This window comes from Carcharodon carcharias, chromosome 8 (assembly GCF_017639515.1).
Source record: "Carcharodon carcharias isolate sCarCar2 chromosome 8, sCarCar2.pri, whole genome shotgun sequence".
In the NCBI taxonomy this organism is placed as follows: Eukaryota; Metazoa; Chordata; class Chondrichthyes; order Lamniformes; family Lamnidae; genus Carcharodon; species Carcharodon carcharias.
In genome coordinates, this window is record NC_054474.1 from 61,012,786 (window position 1) to 61,039,231 (window position 26,446).

The window sequence follows — 26,446 nt, forward strand, 5'->3', positions numbered from 1 at the left end:
TGGATAACCTCACATTTTTCTGCATTATATGCCATCTGCCATGATTTTGCCTACTTACTAAGTCTGCCCAAATCCTCTTGAAGTCACTTTGCATCTTCCTCACAACACACATTCCCACCTAGCGTTGTCTCATCTGTGAAGTTCAAAATATTACATTTTGGCCCCATATCCAAATTATCGATATATACTGTGAACAGCTGGGGCCAGGGTACTGATCCCTGTGGTACCCCACGGGTCACAGCTTGCCAAAGTGAGAATGACCCGTTTATACTGTTTTCTGCCTGTTAACCAATCCTTAATCCATGCTAGAATATTACCTTTTATCTCATGTGCTTTAATTTTGCTAACCAACCTCCTGTGCGGGACTTTAATAAAAACCTTCTGAAAATCCAAGTACACTACATCCACTGATGCCTCTTTATCAATTCTGTTAGTAACGTCCTCAAAAAACTCCAACAGGTTCGTCAAATATGATTTCCCATTCATAAATCCGTATGGTTGTTTGGTAGTACAGAACTCGAGTATTGCTGAAAATAAGATGTTTTTTGTTGAAGCTTTTGGTCTTGCACTCACCAGGGCAATTCGCAAGAAAATTCCAATGCCAGGGAAACAACAAATTTATAATGTATGATAAGAGAGTGCTGGCTGGTTGGCCAGTGGACTCTGATTGGTAGCGGTGTTGTCATGGAGAATGCACTAGTTGATGGTGACTGACAATTAACTGCCAAGCATTGTTTGAAATTTAAATCAGGCAGCTTGACTCTGATTGGTCAAGACATCATCCTGGGGAAATGAACCTGCAAATGGCCTTCATTTATTTTGTTTAGCTGAAACAGGCATAATGTGTGTACATGTTCTTTTGGTCTGCAAAGAACACGTCCCTGTGTATTAATATATATAGCTTCCTATGCACGCAAATATCGAGCCTGACTGACAATTTTAAATTAGTTGTCAGCGTAATTCTTAGCACATTGAAGATTACTTAGCAAATGTTGTCCAATTGTGGAATCACATCTCATGTTGGGCACTGTTTTGAGTTTTGCAAGCACAGGCTGGTTGGGTACAATCTGTACCTTGCAAGTTGTGAACAGCTGAAGGGACCTGCTGCTTGATACAATCTGCCAGTCTTTGGGATGTATGGCCTACATACCTAGCACTACACTGGCACTGAAATCCATATACCATATTACTCATTTGTGTGACAGGGAGAATGTCTTTTTGGCTTGACGGCAGCACTCTCCAGAAACTCGTCTTCCACAGCATTAGTACTCACTAGGTTTACCCAGTCTATATGCAGATTGAAGTCACCCATGATTACAGTTTTATCCTTCTCTATTCTCTTGATTAATACCATGCCCCACACTACCACTACTGTTTGGTGGCCGATAAGCAACTCCTACCAATTTCTGCTGCCCCTTGCTGTTTCACAGAATTTAAAATGCAACACCTCTGCTGAAGAAAGGAGAAAATGAATAAAAAGGTGTAAGAGTAGACAAGCAGTTTAAAATTGGTAGTGGGCAAACTGACAAAAGCCATAATATAGATTAAAATCAATATTCACTTAAAGAGACATGAGGTAATTAAAGACAACCAGCAAGGATTTGTAAAACACAAGTTCTATCTGACAACTTAATAGAGTTCTTTGAGGAAATTATGGAGTGCGTTGATAAAGGAAATGCATTGCTTATGTATATGGATTTTAGAAAAGGTTTTACGTAGGATTACAAAAGAAAAACAGCCCAGAAAAAGGCCAATGATGTCCATGCCGGTATTTATACTTCAACTGAGCCTCCTCCCATCTTATCTCTTCTAAATCTGTAAGAATAACTCTCTATTCCCTTTTCCCTCCTTTGCTTATCTAGTTTCCCAGTAGATGCATTTATACTATTCACTTCATCCATTCTCTGTGGAAGCAAGCTCCACATTCTCACCATTCTTTTTATAAAGAAGTTTTTTTTTCTGAATTCCCTATTGGACTTCTTGGTGACTACCTTATATTGATGGCCACCTTATATTGATGGCCTCTAGTTATGCTCTTCTCTACAAAAGAAAACATTCTTTCAAAACCTTTTATATTTTTAAATACATCTATTAGGCCACTCCTCAGCCTTCCTTTATGAAGAGAAAAGAGACCCAGCCTATAAATGTGATAAGGTGCCATGAGGAGACTTATTGATAAAATGAAAGCTTATGTTATTAAAGCATCCGCAGTTTTTTTGTTTTTGTTTTTATTATTAAAGTAAATGTGGCAATATAAGTTGGAAGTTCACTGAAGGACTGAGAGCCGTAGTTAATGGACATATTTCAACTAAAGAATATCAAAAGTGGTGTCCAGCTGGACCTAGTGTTATGAACTTATGCACTTCTCAGTATACACAAATGATTTGAACTTTGATATAGAGAGCACAGTATCAAACTTTACAGATGGAACAAAGGAGCAAAATTAATTGTGAAGAGGACTGCAAATGACTTCAGGAGGACATAGACATGTTAGAAAATTAAGGAGATGGATGGCTAATGAAATTTAATGTGGAAAAATGTGAGTTTACACATTTTGAAAGGAAGAATAAGGATATGAAAAGTACATTAAATAGCAAAGTTTTGAAATGAGTAGGACAACAGATAAACTTAACACCTGGCCTTTCCATAAAAAAGCCATTTGTCTTTAGGTGGCAAGTGAAAGGGAGTGGAGAAACCCTCCATTTAAACTTCATCCCTAAAAATAGCTGTCGAGTTATTTCTCTGCTATGCTCCTGATCTGTCCTCAGGCAGCACATCCTGAAACAATTAAATGAAGTTGGGGCGTGACCACGTTCTTCTGAGATTTGCTTGCATTGCCGCCCAGTTACTGTCCTGAATATCATCACCATTGTAAAGATGGCTGTGCTGAGCCTGTATTGTGTCCCATTTCCAGCCAGAAATCAGAAAGGTAAAAGTTCAAGTGTGATTCTGTGACTGTGATTTTGCCTGGCTCTCACCTCCATTACTTTGGAACAACAGCTTCTGTACATTAAAGATACTTTGTGAAACTGGCTGAAAATTAAAAAAGATTTTCATTGTGAAATGCTGGATTTTCCTCTGTGGAGTCCAATGCTCTTGTGAAAACACAGAGGAAGTAAGGATATAAGGCAGTAAAGTGTGGGACTAGCATGTAGGCAACAATCAGTTCACAGGTAATCACAACGCAGGACCTGCAAACCATGGATGTCCTATCTGTACCTTTCCTTTAAAGAAAGAACATGCATATATGTAACACTTTTAATGACATCAGGATGTCCCAATGGAGAACCTTTTGAAGTATTGTCATTGTTGTGATGTTTTGAAATGCAGCAGCCAATTTTTCATACAGTAAGAGCGACAAACAGTAATGAGATTAATGACCAGATAATTTTCTTTGAAGTGATGTTGGTTGGGGCTAAATATTAGCCAGGATGCCAGGAGACCACCCAACCCACCACCCCCCCACCCCCCCCACACACACACACACACACCTTAAACCCCCTTATATTTCACCCCTTCCTTGGATTCACCTAGTTCTGTCGAAGATTCATGAGGACTTGAAACGTCAACTCTTATCTTCTCCACCGATGCTGCCAGACCTGCTGAGTTTTTCCAGGTAATTCTGTTTTTGCCAGGAGAACTCCCATTTAAACCTTCTTTGAATAACACAATGGGATCTTTCAATGTCGATGCCCATGCCTCACTTCCAATGAAGTTGTGGTGATACAGGAGCAGAAAACCGGTGGAAATCCAGGGCCCTATAGTTTGAAGTTATAACAATTTTCAATGATCAACATGTAAATTTCACATCATGCTAATATATGTAAAGTCAGTGAACTAGTAATCTCTCTACACTTAGGCTAATTTGAAGGTCTGAGAAGAAACAATTAGGATAACTCTCATGAGAAAAGTATGCTTTTACGCCATGGTAATGAAGAATAATTTTATGGTGTAGTATTATGATGGCGCCATGTAATGATATGGAAAATGATAATTTACTTCAGCGGTTTCTCACATGGGTCAATTACGGAGCATACTTTTAAAAGCTAAAATGAATTTCTGAGGAAGTGAGTTTGGTTTCTTTGGTAGAAATTGAATCCTTTTTTGCAACACTTTTTAAAAAATGATCCTTAATGCACATATATGTTTCATCATGTAATCATTTATGTAAGTTTCAACATTTGCAAGTGTTGCTCCAGTGGTTGTTACTGGCACTGCAATGACGTGCCATGTTAGTTCAGACCTTAATGTTTTACACTTTTAAAAGTGGAAGCCTGGAAGGTAGTGGAATAGTGCTGAAAGAAGGCAAAATAGAATGAAAAAGAAAAAAATGTTTAACTGAAGTAATGGAGTGGCTTAGTTTTGTGCGTAAGCTTGTTACTGAATTATATGAATAAAGAACAAAGAACCAAGAACAAAGAAAAGTACAGCACAGGAACAGGCCCTTCGGCCCTCCAAGCCTGCACCGATCATATTGCCCGTCAATTAAAACATTTTGCACTTCCAGGGTCCGTATCCCTCTACTCCCATCCTATTCATGTGTTTGTCAAGCTGCCTCTTAAACACCACTATCATACCTGCTTCCACCAACTCCTCTGGCAGCGAATTCCAAACGCTCACTACCCTCTGCGTAAAAAACTCGCCCCACACATCTCCTCTATAGTTTTCTCCTCTCACCCTAAATCTATGTCCCCTAGTAATTGACTCTTCCACCCTGGGAAAAAGCTTCTGACTTTTTACTCTGTTCATGCCACTCATAATTTTGTAAACTTCTATCAAGTCGCCCCTCAATCTCCGTCGCTCTAGTGAGAACAATTCGAGTTTCTCCAACCTCTCCTCATAGCTAATAACCTCCAGACCAGGCAGCATCCTGGTAAACCTCCTCTGCACCCTCTCCAATGCCTCCATATCCTTCTGGTAATGTGGTGACCAGAATTGCACACAATATTCTAAGTGTGGCCTAACCAAGGTTCTATACAGCTGCAGCATGTCTTCCCAGTTTTTATACTCAATACCCCTGCCAATGAAGGCAAGCATGCCATATGCATTCCTGACTACCTTATCCACCTGCGTTGCCACTTTCAGTGACCTGTAGACCTGTACACCCAGATCCCTCTGCCTTTCGATGCACTTAAGGGTTCTGCCATTTACTGTATAATTCCTGCCTGTATTAGACCTTCCAAAATGCATTACCTCACATTTGTCCGGATTAAATGCCATCTGCCATTTCTCCACCTAAGTCTCCAACCGATCTATATCCCGTTGTATCCTTTGATAATCCTCTTCACTATCTGTAACTCCTCCAACCTTAGTGTCTTCTGCAAACTTACTAAATAGCCCAGTTACATTTTCCACCAAATCATTTATATATACTACAAACAGCAAAGGTTCCAGCACTGATCCCTGTGGAACTCCACTAGTCACTAGCTCTCCATTCAGAAAAGCAACCTTCCACTGCTACCCTCTGTCTTCTATGACCAAGCCAATTCTGTATCCATCTTGCCAGCTCACCTCTGATCGCATGCGACTTTACCTTCTGTACCAGTCTGCCATGAGGGATCTTGTCAAAGGCCTTATTGAAATCCATGTATATAACATCCACTGCCCTTCCATCGTCGATTATCTTTGTCACTTTCTCGAAAAACTCAATCAAGTTAGTGAGACACGATCCCCTTCACAAAACCATGCTGCCTCTCACTAATACGCCCATTTGCTTCCAAATGGTAGTAAATCCTGTCATGAAGAATCTTCTCCAATAATTTCCCTACCACTGACGTAAGGCTCATCGGCCTGTATTTTCCTGGATTATTCCTGCTACCTTTCTTAAACAATGGAACAACATTGGCCATTCTCCAGTCCTCTGGGACCTCACCCATAGCCAGTGAGGATACAAAGATTTCTGTCAATGCCCCAGCAATCTCCTCCCTTGCCTCCCTCAGTACTCTGGGGTAGATCCCATCTGGCCTTGGGGACTTATCCACCTTAATATTCTTCAAGACGCCTAACACCTCCTCTTTTTTGATCTCAACATGATCCAAGCTATCCACACATTCTTCCTTAGACAAATCGACCACTAAGTCCTTCTCTTTGCTGAATACTGATGAGAAGTATTCATTTAGTATCTCTCCCATTTCTTCTGGCTCCACACACAGATTCCCACCTCTGTCCCTGGGTAGGCCTACCCTTTCCCTGGCTACCTAAGTTTGAAATATCTGTCATAAATAATGTGTGTTAGTTATTTGATATTTATTTACAACTGATGATAGACTGCTTGAGTTGCGGATGCCTGTGTCTGTGTGGGGATTGGTAAAGATTCAGCACAATGTAATGGAGAAAGTGCTGAATTCTGGGATGTATTCCTTGCCTGAATGTCTGAATTTGACCACACTGTCGAGAGAAACAGGAACTTTTGAGTAGCATCTTAATGAGAGTAAGCCAAACACCGAGTGACTAAAACACTCCAGCATTTTTATTTAGCGTAGTAACTGTAGCTTTAAGGAATGCAGTGACTGTCGCTTCAAGTCTTATTGTACTGTGTAGTATCACATGACAGTGTGAACGAATCAGCCCAAAGTGCGGGGAACTTTAGGTGTCGGGTTTGTGTCTAGCTGTGGTTCTTGATGGGAGCATGTAACTGCTGCTGAAGCCATGTAAATAAAGTTCATTGTTTTTTATGAGAAACCTGTCTGGAAAATCAAGTCCATAACAACTGGTAATGGGGATAAATTGGTTTGGCGCTCCCCCCACCCCCCCACCTTGCCCAGTGAATGTGAGTATCTTGTTTTAAACAGAAGAAAGGCAAAATATACTCACCAGGTATGCTACTTTTTGGCAGGATGGACACTTTCGATTGATCCACAGAGGATTGGAGTCAATACATAGGACACCTCGGTATCTTTTTCCAACAAACAAAATCATGGTGGAGAAACATAGGAAAGCAATTCTCCTAAGCACCTGTGGGAGTAAAACTTATAATTTAATCCGAACTTTGGCGGCCCCAAATGCTTCTGATTTGAAGACCTTCGGTGAATTGTTAGACCTCGTAAAGGGTTATTTTCAACCCAAACCCTTTGTAATCATGCAGAGGTTCAAATTTAATTCGAGACCATAGCAACATACATAGCAAAGTTGAAACAGCTACATGAACATTTGGGGAGGCCCTAAATTATATGTTAAGGGATGGTTTGGTCTGTGGTGTGCATGATGATGCAACTCAATGATGGTTTTTAGCTGAAGTTAATATCAATTTAAAAGTGCAGTGGAAATAGCGCTTGTGATGGAAAGCACCGAGTGGGATTTGCAGGCCTTAAAAGGGTGTACAAAATGGTGCTGTTTTCCAGTTCGGGTAGGAACAGGCCACTGGGCATGGTGTGAAAATGAGGGAGTAGCTGTGAAGCGGGAGACAGTCCCTGTCACTCGAAAATTTAAAAAACATACAGGCAACAGCTCAACAGCAAATCTGAAAATGAATTGTTACTGATGTGGAAGTAACCATATCCCTGAAAGTTGTCGTTTTAAAGAGGTGGAGTGCCAGTATTGTCATGAAACAGGGCACATACTAAAGCAATGTAAAGCAAGATTGAGACAGACTCCCAGGCAGCCAACTAAATTGATCAAAGTAAATGATGTGGAAGAACCACAATTCCACTAAATCCAATGTTTATTCCCTAGTTAATATGAAAGTAGGGAAAATAGAGCCAATCACTATTACTCTGCAGATCAATGGAAAATCTTGATTATGGAAGTGGATACCGGTGCATCAACCACTGAAGTGGAGGAGAACACATTCAAATATTTAAATAAGGGTACTCAACAATTGAATATGGAGCTGACTTAAATCAAATTGAAAATGCATACTGGTGAAGTCATACAAGTGTACCACTGTACCTGTTTATTACAGGCACCAGACAGCACAGCTCCCTATGATTGTACTGGAAGGTGAAGGACCAAGCCATCTAGGTCATGATTGGTTAAAAGAAATTAAATTAACTTGGTCTGAAATTTTCCAGCTGAGAGCTGGAGGGCTGCCAGAGCTGCTAAAAAAATTTGACAAGGTCTTTTGAGAGGAATTAGGGAAAATCAAGGGCCTACAGGCTAAGATCTATATTGACTCTGAAGCAACTCCTCACTCTTTTAAAGCCAGGCCTGCGCCTTATGCCTGGAGAGAGAAGGTTGACACCGAATTAAACCATTTATAGAAGCTGAGAATTATTCAGACTGTTCAATTTTTGGAATGGGCAGCACCCATAGGATAGAATTTTCCACCTGTCGGGAAGGTAGTGTGGGGGCGGCTGTGGAAGGTGCAAACCCAATTTTATAATTGGAGAGCTTGCTGCAAGGACTACCTCAAGTCATGGTCTACCTGGATGATGTCCTAATAACTGGGTTAACAGAAGCGAAACACTTGGCTAACTCGGATGAAGTCTTTAAACGACTCTTGGAAGCAGGGGTGAAAAAGGAAAAGTGTCCTTTCAGGCGAGTGAAGTCATTTACTTGGGCCACCGGGCAGATACCCAAGGGTTACACCCAGTAGAAGAAAAAGTCGAAACTATTACGGAGGCACCTTCACCTACAAATGCCTCAGAGCTCAACTCACTCTTGGGTATGGTAAATTGCTATGGTCGATTCATACCCAACTTATCAATGGTCCTAGTCCCTCTACGCTCATTATTAAAGAAAAACCAACATTGGCCTTGGAAGTCACCTCAAGAAGAAGCCTTTACAACAGTTAAACAACTCTTGCGCTCTTCGAACTTATTAGTACACCACAACCCGACAAAATAATTGGTGCTAACTTGTAACACATCCTCCTATGATGTGGGAGAGGTAGTATCTCACAAGATAGACAACGGTTCAGAAAGGCCAATAGGCTATACATCCGGAACCCTCTCTATAGCCGAGAAGGGCTATTCACAAATCAAAAAAGAAGGATTATCGATTATTTTTGGAGTTAAAAAATTCCATCAGTTTGTACGTGGCTGAAACCAAACAAACTGCTCTTGGGTCTGTTCAGTGAAGAAAAAGCTATCCATCCCATGACTTCCACATGAATTCAAAGACAGGCTTTGAATTTATCAGCATATGAAAATGCTTTTATGCACAGACCAGGGATGCACATAGCCAATGCAGGTGTCCTAAGTTGCCTTCTTTTGCAGGAGAGAATTGAATGTGCGCCAACTCCCCAAGAGATCACATTAGTGATGAATTTCCTGGACTCTTCACCAGTCTGTGCAAGACAAATAAGAAACTGGATGAACCGTGATCCAGTCTTGTCTAGAGCATGAGGCCAAGTATTGGAAGGATGGTTCCTGGAACCAGTCCCCGAAGAATTGAAGCCTCTCTTCACTCGAAGCAATGAATTGAGTAGTCAGGATGGTATCTTATTATGGGGTACACGAATCGTCATTCCTTCAGAAGCAATGGAACTGCTCTTAATTGAGTTGCATAGTCCGCATCCTGGAATTTCCAAAGTGAAAATGCTAGCAAGGAGCTATATCTGGTGGTCAGGTATAGGCAGTGATATAGAAAAAATGGTTAAACACTGTCTCCAGTGCCAGCAACTACAGAAGTTGCCTGCTGCAGCTCCACTGCACCCATGGGAATGGCTTGGTTGACCCTGGGTGGGAATGCATATAGATTATGTTGATCCATTTCTAGGCACCATGTTTCTACTATAATTGTTACACATTCCAAATGGTTAGATGCGTAACAAGTTAGATCACCAACATCAGGTGCGACTATAGAAAGGTTAAGTCAAAGTTTTTCTACACATGGGTTGCTAGAAGTCATTGCTGGGTTTTCTGTGCCTGCTGGTATTCAGTGGCATGAGTGGACAATATGGCACAATCAGTTTCACGATGGCATGAAATCAGTCCACGATTGACCGCTCAGCTCGTTGATGGCGGGCCACGTTCTCTGCCATCGGACATTGGGAACCTCATTGTAGTACATCAGCATATCATCATTGGACCTGCCCACTGGAATTGTCCGCCCCCCCACCCCCCCCGCCCCCCCACCACTGGGTTGTCTGCCCACGTCGGCGGGAAAGCATGGTGGTGTAGAACATGTCTTGAGAAGTGTGACATGCAGAAATTGGGACTTACCCGTCAGGGCTCTGCTCACATCATGGACACTCGAGGAGCAGAAGATGCTGGAGCCTGACAGCAACAGCACACTGGAGGGGTGTCCACGGATGCTGGGGTGATTCTCATGGACATGACTCTGCCATGAAGCAGCGCGTAGAAGTTGGATAGTCACCATTGATACTCATAATGGGTGATGGTTGAGCGGCGGAAAGAAGGGTTAGGATCGGCTGGGAGAGGATGAGTTGTTCGGAGGCTGAGGTTGGGAGGGGGCATTGAAGGTGTCAGGACAGGGTGAGGTTGGGGGAGAATGAAGGTGTTGGGATGGGGAAGGGAGAATGGGGCAAGGAGGGGGTAATGGAGGAGAAGACCGCAACTGGGGTGGTAGGTATAAGGGGGGTGGAAGGTGCAAGGGAAGTAGTGCAGATAGGGGAGGGGGTGTCTGGGGGGAGAAAGGGGTGCAGAGATGGGAGTGTGTCCATGGAGAGGAAGGGGTTTGGACAGGGGAGGGAGTAAGGGTTGAGGAAGAAGTAAGAGTGGAGGAAGGAGTCAGGAAGGGGATAGGAATAAGGCTGGAGGAAGAAGTGAGGCTGGAGGAAGAGGTAAGGCTGGAGGAAGGAGTCGGGAAGGGGGAGAGACTAAGCTGGGGGAAGGGGTGTGAAGGGGGGGATGTGCAAGTGAACGAGCACAGGAGGGGTCTGATGGGTCTATGTCTGCCTCCTGGGGAGCGAACTGAGGGTGGGTGTGGTATGGAGGAAGAGTGAGAATGACTGAGGGCAGAGTGAGGCGTTAGGGTGGGAGGGTGAGGGTTCGACGGTACCGGTAGAAGGGATGGCGAGGGTGTTTGGTGGGGACCTGGGGGCAGACTTGGACCCTGGGGGTGGGAAGGAGGAGGTCAGGGAGGTGAATGTGGATGGGGGTGGGAATTTCAGGAAAAAAGGGAACATCCAAGTTCACCTGGACATTCCCGAAGGAAAAGGGTTGTGGCTGGTAGGTCATGAAGGAGAGGTGAATGGTGATGATGAAGGGTTCAACTATGATGGGAGGGGGGGAAGAAATGGGTGTCTGGGGGGCGTAAAGGACTGGGAAGTGAAAGTAAAACTGAATCCAGATCATGCTGTACAAACTGAATGTGAAATGAGTGGTGGTGGGCAAGATCAAGGGTGCCTGGGAGTGTGATCATTGAATGGATAGAGATGCAGATCAGCTCAGATGGACAACTGAAAACAAACATCAGAAGGCAGCATTCAAAATGCTCAGGACAGTGAGATGCGTGTGAAACATGAAGGATGCGTATGCATGTGAGAGTGCTTGCATGAGGCTCCGGAAGGCCCTGCCACACACACACTTTTCCCTCCAGAATCACTCATGGGCCAACTGCTCCTTCTGCAGTGATAGCTCTTGTAGGCTGATTATTTCCAGCTCTTCAGTGGAAGAGGAGTCCTCTTGGCTACAGATGAGCAAGTTGATGGATCTGAGGGACTGGCTGGCTGAGGGTGTTGGTCCCTTGGCAGAGATCCCTGTGAACCAATGTAGAGATAATTAGTGCATGGCAGCAGAGTCAAAAGCAGGAGAAAGAGCACTCACAGATGTGCTGAGGGAGGGATGATGTGGTGCAGGATCCTCAGGTGGGTGTTCACTGCCAACCTCACTGTTGCCACAGGCAGGGTCCACATCCTCACCAGTCAGCATTATGGTACACTCCTCAAATTGAGTGAGGGGCCTAATGTGGGGCCACTCCACCCCTGGTCTGGGACTTCTCCCTGCTGATGTGAGCCAGCTTCTCCTGCGGGGAAAGAGATGGACAGAGTGTGAGCAGGATGCATGGAACTGCATGGAATGTTTGTGTGGTGAGTGGCCCCATGGATGGAATGAGGATGTAAGTTCGAAAGGATATGAGTCTGATAGAGATGTGAGGGTGTGTGTGAGAGTTAGTGTTGTTGTCCCTTGAGGTGTGAGATCCCTGTGCATGTGTGATGGCTTTGTGAGTTGAGAGTGACAAGAAGAGTGAGCTAACCTGGTGAAACTGATGAGACCATTAATTCTGTAGTGGCACTAGGTGGCTGTTCTCTTTTGCAGGGCATTGGACCTGACCGCTGCCTCCCAAGCCTGGTTGGTAATGCCGTTGCCCATCATGGCTGGACTCCACAGCACCAAAAAGGTGTTCCAGTGACGCATCATTAAACCTGGGGGCTGCAGTCTTTTTGCCTTCTGTGGACATCTTACCTGTAGTAGTCGTGGGCTGGAAACTCTGAGATGTGTGGACGCAGGTGGATTTTAGGTATGGAGCCTGGTGTGATAAAGCAGTGAGGTGATGGCAGGCAGATGAATTACAGCCCACCCACCATAGAAACAGCGTGTTTCCTGGGAATGCATAAATAATGTAGTGGGTTTAGGATGATATGGCATGAAAACCCAGAATTGCAGCCAATGGGTAAAATGTCGTTTTACCTGCCCGCTACCGCACTTAGTGCAAATCTGGGACGATTCCACCCATTGTCTTAGACAATGGCACGGTATTTTCAATGCTGAATTTCAAGGATTTGTGAGCCTAAATGGTATCAAACATGTAAAGACAGCACCATATCATCTGTTGTCTAACGGATTGGCCGAGAGAGCAGTACAAAATTTTAAAGTTGGGGTGAAAATATTATCAGGGGGATCATTGAACACTAAGCTTCCACATTTCCTGTTTCACTATAAAATGAGTCCCCACACTACAACAGGTTCAACAACTTCAGGCTTGCTTATGAAGTGCCGCCTATGTACGAGATTAAGCCTGGCACTTCCCAGCTTGGAAGAGAAGTTAGATAACAGTCAAGGGATTCAAAAAGTGACTCATGATTTGCATAGTTGAGGGTGAGAATTTACCGTCCGTGAAACAGTATTTGTACTAAACCAGGTAAGTGCAGAGAGGGAGGCTTTGATATCTATACTAAGGCATTCTAGAATGACTGTGAAACTAAAGAGTGTAAATGAATCATTTATACAAATAAAGGATTATAAAATGTGAGTTAAGATGGGCTGGTTACAGTTTGCTACATAATTTTTGCAACTTGTATTTTTAAGGAAGGAATTATGCAGAAGGAAACAATTTAACTTATTAATTTGATGTCACAATTTGATTTAAGCTCATGACTAAGATATCTTTTATTTCTTCATACAAGGTTATGAAAACAGTGAGTCTAACTGCTGTGGAACATATATAATACACGAGATCGATACTTCTGAAATTGAAAGGTTTGCTGCAATATAAAAGGGCGCAAGAAATTTTATCAGCATCATGTCCAAGTGAAATGAGCAATTGCACGACTTGGAAGAATTTTGATGAGGCTTCTTCCCATTCCCGTGCATAAAAACTTCTAAGGATGTAAAGAATTTCAACGAATCTCCTATATTGTAATTTTCTCTTTATATCATTCCAGCTATTGACAAAAAAACTTTGTATGTCTTTGAAGTGCTCTAAACTGCCCCGATCAAAGAGTGGGGGTAGGGTAGGGGGGCAGGAATCAGTCACAGTTCCTGTTCTTGATCACTATCCAATGACTCCTCCTCAGAGGTACAAGGTGGATAAAGTGTGAAATTTTCTAAAATTAAAAAGGGAAGTTTTCATTGTGAAATGCTGGATTTTCCTCTGTGGAGTCCAGTGCTCTTATGCTTTCAGGTGAAGGAGGATGATGAGACCATGGAGGAGGAAAAGAGGTAAGAAGTTGTAACAATTTCCAGTGATCAACTCGGAAGTTTCACATTTCAGCAAAGAATAAGGCTTCATAATTTCAAGGAAAGTTTAGTTTTGGATATACTTGAAAACAAAATAAAAATGGCAAGTCACATATTACAAGCTCAACAATTGAATAATCTTCCTAATTTACATGAAATAAAGCATTTTAATTCCCATAAATCACACTTATATATTGGAAAAACTCAGCAGATCTGGCAGCATTGGCGGAGAAGAAAGAATTGACGTTTCGAGTCCTCATGACCCTTCAACAAAACTGAGTGAATCTAAGGAGAGGGGTGAAATATAAGCTGGTTTAAGGTTGGGGGTGGGGGGCGTGGTGTTGGGTGGGGGGAGAGAATCGGGCGGGGTGGTGTGGTTGTAGGGACAAGCAAGCAGTGAAAGGAGCAGATAATCAAAAGATGTCACAGACAAAAGAACAAAAGAACACAGAGGCGTTGAAGGTGGTGATATTATCTAAACAAATGTGCTAATTAAGAAGGGATGGTAGGGCACTCAAGGTACAGCTCTAGTGGGGGTGGGGTAGAAAGACTAGCAGGGCATAAAAGATTTAAAAATAATGGAAATAGGTGGGAAAAAAAAATCTATATAAATTATTGGAAAAAAACAAAAGGAAAGGGGAAAGAAACAGAAAGGGGGTGGGGATGGAGGAGGGAGTTCACAATCTAAAGTTGCTGAATTCAATATTCAGTCCAGAAGGCTGTAAGGTGCCTAGTTGGAAGATGAGGTTTTGCTTGGGCTTCACTGGAACAATGCAGCAAGCCAAGGACAGACATGTGGGCAAGAGAGCAGGGTGGAGGGTTAAAATGGCAAGCAACAGGGATGTTTGGGTCATTCTTGCGGACAGACCTCAGGTGTTCTGCAAAGCGGTCACCCAGTTTACGTTTGGTCTCTCCAATGTAGAGGAGACCGCATTGGGAGCAATGAATGCAGTAGACTAAGTTGGGGGAAATGCAAGTGAAATGCTGCTTCACTTGAAAGGAATGTTTGGGCCCTTGGACAGTGAGGAGAGAGGAAGTGAAGGGGCAGGTGTTGCATCTTTTGCGTGGGCATGGGGAGGTGCCATAGGTGGGGGTTGAGGAGTAGGGGGGATGGAGGAGTGGACCAGGGTGTCCCGGAGGGAGCGATCCCTACGGAATGTCGCCGGGGGGGTGAAGGGAAGATGTGTTTGGTGGTGGCATCATGCTGGAGTTGGCGGAAATGGCGGAGGATAATCCTTTGAATGCGGAGGCTGGTGGGGTGATAAGTGAGGACCCTATCATGTTTCTGGGAGGGAGGAGAAGGCATAAGGGCGGATGCGCGGGAGATGGGCTGGACACAGTTGAGGGCCCTGTCAACGACCATGGGTGGAAAACCTCGGTTAAGGAAGAAGGAGGACATGACAGAGGAACTGTTTTTGAAGGTAGCATCATCAGAACAGATGCGACGAAGGCGAATGAACTGAGAGAATGGGATGGAGTCCTTACAGGAAGTGGGGTGTGAGGATCCGTAGTCGAGCTAGCTGTGGGAGTCGGTAGGCTTGTAATGGATATTGGTGGACTGTCTATCACCAGAAATTGAGACAGAGAGGTCAAGGAAGAACGTTCAGCTTCAGAGAGGGGAAGGTCAGGGGGTATAGTGAATACATGGCTGGGGCTGGGATTGGAAGATGGGGTGGGGACAGAGGGACAGGCAGGGGTGGAGGGTCCTAGATGGGTGTGGGTGTCGATGAGTTGTTGGAGCATTTTTGCGTTCCTTAGCACCTAAGAGAAAGAGAAAGAGTTTCTTGTTGAGGCATCATTTTTGCGTTCTTTAGCACTTAGCGCTTCCTCTTCACCATGGACATCCAAACCCTCTACACCTCCATCCCCCACCAGTATGGTCTGAGGGCCCTTAGCTTCTTCCTCGAACAGAGGCCCGAACAATCCCCATTCACCACTATTCTCCTCCGTCTGGCTGAATTTGTTCTCACACTGAACAATTTCTCCATCAACTCCTCTCATTTCCTCCAAATAAAAGGTGTGGCTATGGGTACCCGCATGGGCCCCAGCTATGCCTGTTTCTTTATGGGGTACGTGGAACACTCCTTGTTCCAGTCCTACTCCGGCCCTCTTCCACAACTCATTCTCTGGTACATCAATGATTACTTCGGTGCTGCTTCATGCTCTCATCGGGACTTGGGAAAAATTTATTAATTTTGCTTCCAATCTCCACCCCTCCATCATTTTCACCTGGTCCATCTCTGACACTTCCCTTCCCTTCCTTGACCGCTCTGTCTCAATCTCTGGTGATTGACTGTCCACCAATATCCATTACAAGCCGACCGACTCCCACAGCTAGCTCGACTACAGATCCTCACACCCCACTTCCTGTAAGGACTCCATCCCATTCTCTCAGTTCATTCACCTTCGTCGCATCTGTTTGATGATGCTACCTTCAAAAACAGTTCCTCTGACATGTCCTCCTTCTTCCTTAACTGAGGTTTTCCACCCATGGTCGTTGACAGGGCCTTCAACCGTGTCCAGCCCATCTCCCGCGCATCCGCCCTTATGCTTTCTCTTCCCTCCCAGAAACATGATAGGGTCCCCCTTGTCCTCACTTATCACCCCATCAGCCTCCGCATTCAAAGGATTATCCTCCGCCATTTCCTCCAACTCCAGCATGATGCCACCACCAAACACATCTTCCCTTCACCCCCCCCAGCGACATTCCATAGGGGTCGTTCCCTCTGGGACACCCTGGTCCACTCCTCCATCACCCCCTACTCAATCCCCACCTATGGCACCTCCCCATGCCCACGCAAAAGATGCAACACCTGCCCCTTCACTTCCTCTCTCCTCACCGTCCAAGGGCCCAAACACTCCTTTCAAGTGAAGCAGCATTTCACTTGCATTTCCCCCAACTTAGTCTACTGTATTCGTTGCTCCCAATGCGGTCTCCTCTACATTGGAGAGACCAAACGTAAACTGGGCGACCGCTTTGCAGAACACCTGAGGTCTGTCCGCAAGAATGACCCAAACATCCCTGTTGCTTGCCATTTTAACCCTCCACCCTGCTCTCTTGCCCACATGTCTGTCCTTGGCTTGCTGCATTGTTCCAGTGAAGCCCAACGCAAACTGGAGGAACAACACCTCATCTTCCGACTAGGCACTTTACAAGCTTCCGGTCTGAATATTGAATTCAACAACTTTAGATTGTGAACTCCCTCCTCCATCCCCACCCCCTTTCTGTTTCTTCCCCCTTCTGTTTGTTTTTTCCAATAATTTATATAGATTTTTCTTTTCCCACCTATTTCCATTATTTTTAAATCTTTTATGCCCTGCTAGCCTTTCCACCCCACCCCCACTAGAGCTGTACCTTGAGTGCCTTACCATCCATTCTTAATTAGCACATTTGTTTAGATAATATCACCACCTTCAACGCCTCTGTGTTCTTTTGTTCTTTTGTCTGTGACATCTTTTGATTATCTGCTCCTATCACTGCCAACCACACCACCCCGCCCACTTCTCTCCCCCCCACCCAACCCCCCCTCCCACCTTAATCCAGCTTATATTTCACCCCTCTCCTTAGATTCACTCAGTTCTGTTGAAGGGTCATGAGGACTCGAATCGTCAACTCTTTTCTTCTCCGCTGATGCTGCCAGACCTGCTGAGTTTTTCCAGATAATTCTGTTTTTGTTTTGTATTTCCAGCATCCACAGTTTTTTTTTATCACACTTATATATTGTTATTTGGATAACTTTCATTTTATTTTATAAATATAGCCAAAAATAGATTTAACTATTTGAGTTATCATGCCAATGTTGTGACAAATATGGGCTTAATGCAAAATTGCATGATTAACTTATTCTCTCCAGGGTTACTTGAGGCTTATTTGAATGTTGCTGAATCCACCACTCTTACAGGAACTTCCTTTTTAAAGTCTGAAAAAGTCTCAGTGAATTGCATACTCAGTGCCTAATTTGTTAAATGGGCCTTGTGATTTTTGAGGGAGTTCATGAGGAACCCTATGTGCAGTGGCTCCACTGTTTTCATTAAAGCTATATCCTTTCTTCTTTTGCGCTGTGTAATGCTGTAATGGTTTGTAAAACATTTTCATTCGCTTGCCTATTAGTGCCTAATAGCTGTTGTTTGTTCTGCAGTAAAGTCACTATTTTTGAATGTTAGTGTGTGGTATTGGTGTCTTTGCTTTTCAGATTTGTGGTAAGAAGGTAAGCTTCATTTAATTCTCTGCAGGTGGGGTAGAACTGTTTCAGTCAGGGGAGTTCATTTGCTTTTCTTTGATAAATTCGGAAGATTAAAGGGAAGGATGGAGAGAGAGCATTGCTGATGGATTAATGAGTATGCACACTGTGAGGTGGTTTGTACATCCAGATTACTTCTGCGCTTGGTTTGCTTTTACTCATCTCATCTCAGCTGCACTATTGTGTTTGCATTAGAGAAAGGAAGATGATCCATGATTACTATTGCAGATTGCTGTTTCAAGTACAAACTTTCTTGAACAACTGCACACAAATATTTGCTGCGAGATGTCTACATGTAATTCAATTAGAATTTTTTTATTTTCCTTGTATTTCATAATGCTTTGGGGTCATACTCTGGTTGGTTAAGTGGTTTTGAAAATCACACATAGGAGAAATTGTAGCCGAAAGTTAATTGGACAACTGTTCATACATCTCACATTTGTGATTGAAAAGAAAGTGTGAGGTCAGGCCAGGATTGCTGCATTGGTATCCATAGGGTTGTGAGCTGACCTTGTCAGTTCAGCTCATTTAAATGTGATCACTCTGCATTTTTACATAGACGGTTCTGAGGCTCCAAGTGAACACGTTCTCCAAAAGGGTTAATGTTATTTTGACCCTTGAGTGACTACTCTGTCAGACTGACATATATGAAACCTTAACAAAAGTCAACTGTCAGTACTCTTCCTTTGATGAGGAGATGTTGATTCAGCTCAGACTATTCACATGCTATGTTGTTATGACTATGTACAAGGTGGAATGAAGGCTGGGCATTGGAATAAGCTCCATGCTACACCCAAAAGCTGAAAGCATATGCTTCATCTGGTGCTAAAGAAGACAGCTGCACACAACAACAGATACCTGTGGTAGTGGCAGGTTTGGCAATCTGCTTCATGAAGTATTGGCACTTCAAATTGTCAGTGTGGAGGCCACAGGAGATGTTGGCACAGGAGAGCTTGGTGGCTTCATGCCATCGTAACAAGGTCAATGTTTCCTTCAGCATTTTTTCTCACCTTTCAAACTCATTTAGTTAGAACCACACAGGCATATCTGCCCAGAAACAGCATGGCACTCTGGGTACATGACCATTTTCTGTCTGCCATGCTCCTTTTCTCTTTGTGTAGGAAGATTGTGAGATGTTGTATGTGACAGCAGGGATGAGCAAAATGCTTTCCCATCATATAAGGATCAGTAAAGAAATAGCTATGCTGTGGGAATCAAAAAGAACTAGGGAAGACCTAACGCCTGATGAAGCAGCCAGTGCTACTGGTGAGGAAGAGGTGGGTATGACAGCAGATGAGCAGCTACAAGGGTACAGAAGGCCAGATATCCTTCTGCTACACCCATGGGGTCATACCTTACAAAAACTGCATATAGAGCAGAACTTATCAATGAGCAGGAGCACTTTATACTGTCCCTTGATAACATTCAGAGATCTCTGAATGTTATGTGGTTGAAAAAAGTCCATTTCCCCAATAGATCCCTATTTCTCTACTTAAGTTTGGCTCTGATAAATGAGCAACCATGCAAGAAATATGCAGTTCACCATAAAGTGAAAACTCTGTGGCCACCTGCAAAAAGCTCCTAAGAATAGAAGCCTCGTGTTCATATGTAGCTTACTTGGCAACACTGAAACTACAGCTATTGTCAACTCTGGGTGCTCTACCTTCTAGCCCTGAGAGTTGAGGGAGTCTGTTTTGAGAGAACATTAATTGTGGATTTCACAGTCCTAAGCGGATGCCAAATGAACATTTTCACACAAATCCCTGGTCATCTATAAGCTGAGGCATGGCAGGACAAGGCATGGTTTAGGATGGTGTCATGTCCTACGAACCGAGCCATAACACTCTGAGGCCTCATCAAATGGCAGGTACTGGACTGGACAAACCATGCAGTTACATTCATGTTGAACCCTTAGGTTCTCTTGTTAAGCTTGAGAAACAGACACAATTTCTAGACCTATGTTCGTAAGCATTAACACCATAATTATTTTTACTGTGGACAGAGGGTGTAGAGTTTCACCAGGCAGCAGGGATCCCTTAAATGACGAACATTGTTGCTGGTACCCATGTGCTAATGAAGAATCTTCATGTCAAGTTCATGACTTAGGTGCTCAGAAATTGTTTGCACTCAATTACTGTTTAGATGGTATCTGATCACAGAAATATTATTATGCATGCCAGTGACCACTATCCTGCAAACAACTATGAGTTTATTCTGTGGCAATGTGCAGCACCACATTATTTGAAGAAGAGACACTGGGTTGACAACTCTTAGGAAAACAGGGCTAATCTCTGCATCCGTGGTAGCTCACCTTACCGAGAAACCACTTAACAGTGAAGTATCACTGCTTAACATCTCACCATCTGTTTGGTGTTCCTTAGCTGTCATTTCCACCTTCAAGAAAAGCATACAATACAGTTTAGACACAATGAATAAGTGTGTGCAAAGGGACAATGGTTGAATACGATCCTTGAAACAGTAACTTTCAAAGGATCCAGAAGCTACCAACTTAGGTGTGTCTCATGGTAGATGGATCCCAAAGAAATGGCAGCAATTATCTTTTGTCTGCCTCCTAATACCAGCTAACAGCAATCTTCTGCTTTTGGAACCAAGTCCAATGATCTTTTCTGTAAGCACCTTGCACCTGTGATTTTACTGGCCTTCTTCCCAAACTAGATGAACCTCCTGCACTGTAACCTTCAATCCTACGACACGAAAATAGAACTGCTACTCTACTACTGTGAACAATTAATTCACATATTTATCACAATACAACTTCACCGTTAATGGCAAGCTTCAATCTTTTAAGAGTTGGTAACTCTCTGGATTCTTTGTTCCCTTTCCAAACATTCTATAGCCCGTCCTCTCTGGGCAACTTCTTGATGAATCAGTAGCAAATACAGAGTGAGGAAAGGGGTTAAGGAAATCCACTACGGTGGGCCATTTCAGTTCTATTTTCCATTATTACAAAATTAGGGCTTAACATTATTTAAAATCTAAATGAAACTTAATAAATTAACACAACAACATAACAATTTGACAAGCTGAAAATTGGACACTATTCTTACAATAATAATTTGTACAGAGTGGCACAGAAAATAAATTTTACTAATGAAATGATATATATTTTAGTATAGTCAAAATAATCAAATGACACTCCACAATAGATAAATATTTTAATAAAATAGAATTCTAGATCATAAGGATTAAATTTGTTTTTAATTACCAAAAGTAAAACATGTGTAGTAAGATATTTTGCTTCCAGGTGTGCCTAGTGGTGTTATAAGTCCTGTGCTATGCAGGTTATGTTGGATACAGGATACTGAATGAACTTTATAAGGATTCATCAAAATGGGACAGGTCCAATTTCCTGTATTTTGCTTTGGAACAAATTCTGCCCATTGGTGTGTGCAAACAACATTTACAATCTGGGCAAGTGATGGCTTTACGCCTCATGTATCACTTTTGCTGCCCCCCATGGAGCACAGACACTTCAGAGCCAGGAATTGCACAGAGGGGAAGGGCTCTTTGGATTAAAAATTCTGTTTAAAAATGAATAATTGGTACCCAAGTATTTCAGGCAGTTAAGCACCTGAAATGACGGCTGTGCAGGACATAGGGAAATTTAACTTCAACTGCCAAAGCTATTGGTTAATTCTCCATCAGGTGTTAATGCCAACAGTGAACAGGCTATAAATATCCTTGAATTAGACATGACCTTTTGCCATTCCGTTCATCGTACTCTTTCCCCATCAGATAAGCAAGGACTCAGGCACTGGATGTAAACCAGAACTAAAAATAAAGACCTAATACCAACAACAATAACCATTTTGGCAGTTGATCACATGTGTGACAATTAGTATATTAGAAAGCATGAAAACTTGCTTAGAGAGAAATTGCATTGCCCATGTATAGAGAGACATTTTGCTCCATTTATTTTAAAAAGGAATGCTATCCAAAATATATCAAATTCCGAATAATTTCAAAGGAGTCTGAATTAGACAAAATTCACATGTCAGCTTGGCTCAGTTGGTAGTGCATGTCCCCTCTGTGGAAGTTTGTGGATTCAAGTTGCTCTCCGAGATTTAAAGTTGTGACACGAGGTTAACCTTCAAATGCACTGAGAGAATGTTGCAATGATAGAAATTACGTCCTTCAGATGTTACATTTAACTAAGACTCTGTTCATGTAGTTTAGATAAATGTTAAAATAAAAAGGCACTGTTCAAAAAGGGCAGAAGTTCTCCTGATATTCCTGCCTCAGCAAGAACAATTTAATTGTTCATGGGCGTACAATTCCTAGTTTTCTTTCCATTAATGTCAGGAAAGGAAGTAGAGAAAAGGGTTAACATCAGAAGCACGTGATGCTGATGACGTAACACCACATGATTGAGTACAGAGATCTGGAGGAAGGAGATTTTTAACATTCTGCTGAGGTATTAATATGTATATAGGAGCTGTGACGAAAGAGTCATGGATTTAACAAACTAGAGTCTCAAGCAGCTTACTTGGAGAGTAGACAAGCCCAAAGAACCCAACTAGACCCCAAGGATACCAGCTGAAGGAAATAGTCTAGAGGATTTGCATTTCATTGAGGAGGTGGAAGCCGTAGACATTTCTCATCTGGAACAAGAAGTTCCAAACATGTGTAGAGATCTTAAGATGTATATAGTAGCTGTAAAGCAAGAGTAATGGTTTTAACAATTACAGTGTTGAGCAGTTCACTTTGGGAGAGTAGACGATCCCCATAGAACCCCATTGAGACTCCGTACACACGACGAAATAAGCCCCCCACCTCACCCCCCAAATATTCTGTCAATCAGGCACATAATTGGACAGCAATAGACCTTCCCAGAATCAAGGACCCGGGGGGTGTGTTGGAAGTCCCACCCACCATGTGTTGCTGACCAATCAGAGGCCGGTGGCTCTATAGAACAACATTGCCACTGGGGAGGCAGTGGCTGTTGCCAGTACTATACCCACCTAAGGCCAAGTATTGTCACAACCCCAAGACACAGGTGAATGATGGCTGGCTGTTGGTCATAGGAGAGAGGGGCTGGGGTGTGGCTTTCAGCGGGCCTCCCTTCCCAATTCTAGCAGAGTGCCTTTGAACGAGGGACCTCCTGGGAGCCTGCAAGCAAACTTGTTGTTTGCTTGTCATGCTCCCCTCCTGGTGAGATGGACTAATATTAGTGGCGGCAGGATGAGGCCCTTAAGTGGGTATTAATCACCCACTTACCGGCTTCAATTGGTGAAGGGGCGAGAATTTGGACCATCCACTCATCCCGCCACAGACTTAATGGGGTTGGAGACGGGAAGTTGGCGGGTTCCCCACATTCCTAGCTGATTAAATGCCTCAACATCACCAAACTCACCATGGGGCTGGGCTTTAAATTCTGCCTATGGCCTCCTGACCACTGATCCCTGTGGCTAGCGACCCTCACCAGGAGTGGGCAATTGACAAATTAGTTTATTTTATGTCAAATGCTTTATATGGTGCCATTTAAATGCAACATTCTAAACACATGCAGACCACAAGAGATGAGCATGTTAAATATGTCATAAATATATGGATTTTCTTTTTTAATTTGAATTACACCAAAGATGGTGGGCCTTTATTAAGAGATCAAAAGGGAATAATTTCCTTGAGCTCAGTATCCAAAGGGGTCTTTGATCTTAAAATAAGATTGGTTTGCTGATTTGAATTGCTAACAGGCCCATTGATGTGAATATCAAAGGCTTTTCAAATCTGAATGAACTGATTGTTTAAATATTGTATTGTTGATGGTAGCTTGTTACACTGACAACACCCAGCTCTATTTCTTCATCATCTGTCTTGACCCTCCATTACCTCTATGTTGTCAGACATGTGTCTTGGATGAGTTGCAATTTCCTCTAGCTGAGCACTGGGGAAGTCATCGGAGTAAATTAATGTCTTCACCACAAGGGCAGGTAATATGTCAGAACAGATTGCCCACCAGTTATAGAATCAGTCTGACTTTCATTTCATTGATTTGATTGGATTAAAAGTCAGACAAGTTCTATAAAAGCCAGGCAATCTGCTCTGCTAGATTACTGTCCAGGCACAAAGATGAAAATTTATCTATATATTGCAGCCCTAGCACAAATTATGTACCTTTGCTACCGATTCCATCCCTCTCCCTAGCCACTATCTCAAGCTGAATGAGACAATTAGCAACCTTAGGGTTTTTCCTAATCTGACCAACCCCGTATCTTCTCTGTCAATGGCCTTCTCCAAATCTGTAACATTGCCCACCTCTGCCTCTACTTCATTCTATCTGTTACTGAAACTCTCATCAATGCTTTTGCCAACTTTGGACTCAACTATTCCATAGGTCTCCAGCTGGCTTCCATTCCTCCACCCTCCATAAACTTGAGCTCCTCCAAAACTCATGATAAACCATCAATCTGTTCTTCCTGACCTACATGAACTCTCAGCTAACCTCTAATTTAAAATTCTTATCCTAATGTTAAAATCCCTTCATGAATATCAAGTAGGTTTCAGGCTAAACCACAATATCTGTAATCAAATGCTTACCACCTACATTAAGAAAGGTTTCAAACAGATACAGATAGGTTAAGTGAGTGGGCAAAGTTCTGGCAAATGGAGTATGAAATAGTCCATTTTGGCAGGAAGAATAAAAGATCTAAATAGTGAGAGATTGCAGAGTGCAGAGGGATCTGGGTGTCCTAGTGCAAGAATCACAAAAGGCTAGTATGCAAGTGCAGCAAGTAGTTATGAAAGCTAATAGAATGTTATCATTTATTGCAAGGGGAATTGAATACAAAAGTAGGGAGGTTAAGCTTCAGTTGTACAGGGACCACATTTGGAGTACTGTGTACAGTATTGGTCACCTTACTTAAGGAAGGATGTAAATGCATTGAAAGCAGTTCAGAGAACGTTTACCAGACTAATACCTGGAATGGGTGGGTTGTCTTATGAGGAAAGGTTGGATAGACTAGGCTTACATCCGCTGGAGTTAAGAAGAGTAAGAGGCAATTTGATTGAAACATATAAGATCCTGAGTGGTCTTGACAGGGTGGATGTGGAGAGGATGTTTTTAGAAGAATTTAGGGCTAAGGGTCATTTTTTAAAAATAAGGGGACATCCATTTAAAACAGAGATTAAGCGAAATCTTTTCTCTGAGGGTTGCGAGTCTTTGGAACTCTCTTCCTGAAAAGGCGGTGGAAGCAATCTTTGAATGTTTTTAAGGCAGAGGTGGGTAGATTATTGGTAAGTAAGGGTTATCAGGGGTAGGCGGGATGCAGATTTGAGGTTACTATCAGATCAGCCATGATCTTATTAAATGGCGGAGCAAGCTCGAGGGGCTGAATGGCCTACTCCTGCTCCTTGTTCATATGTCCATATGGTCATATATTCATATGTTCATATATGTTTCCAGAACAAGCAGCTGACAAATGCAAAACTTACTACTACATAAAACATGATCTGGCATATGTCCTGCTATACAAGTCATCATTGTTCCTACCACAATGAGTTGTCATGGATGTTAGTTCCAAGTTTCACTTGGACAAAAAAAAGCTACTGGAGGTCCCAAAATAATATTCTACTTCAATGCTAGATAATTCTAGCATTTTTCAAGCTGTTTACAAATGTCTTCCCAACATTTTGAGCAACCATTTTATTTTGTATAAAATATGTCTGGCAGTACAGGAATAGGATTTCAGTTACCCAGAAGAAATGCTGTACAGAGAATTAAGAGATCTTCTACTTTTGGAAAAGGTGGAGACTTAAACCAAGTGCCAAAATGGCAGTTGCCAACTGCTTACATCTAAACCACACAAAAGACAACAAACAGCTTAAGAGCTTCTGAAATTATCAAAGGATGATCCAGTATCTTACTAATATGTCAGCACTACAGGGGACCAGACCTTGACTTAAGGATCATCTTACCAAGACTTTCCTGAAAATGATGATAAGGAACAGCTTGATCAGCAAACTAGCCTATTCAATCTGCAAAGCCAGTATGCAGACGTGAACAAACTGGGGGCTTGCCTTGTGCTATTTTGTAGCAGGGTATCACTTACTGGCATGATTCCGATCTTCTTGCAAAGTAGTAATAGACTGAAGCGAATGAAAGCATGGATATAATTATAGGTACCATGAGATCAATCAACCTTAACTGGCTGCTGCTCCTGTCCAATATTGCCCCTCCTAATATCAAGCCATCTTTCAGAACCTGTCCCTCAAGTTGCAATACATGCAATATTTCTCTGTTTTAGGATGTGTTTATTCCCTGTGAAGACTGCACATTTTTGCTGTTTGTCTCAGGCACCCTACAATTCCCAGTTTTACAATTACCACAATTTGTTATTGAGCTACAGGGATTATCTCTTTCTTTGGCTTGTCCTCTGTCTGAAG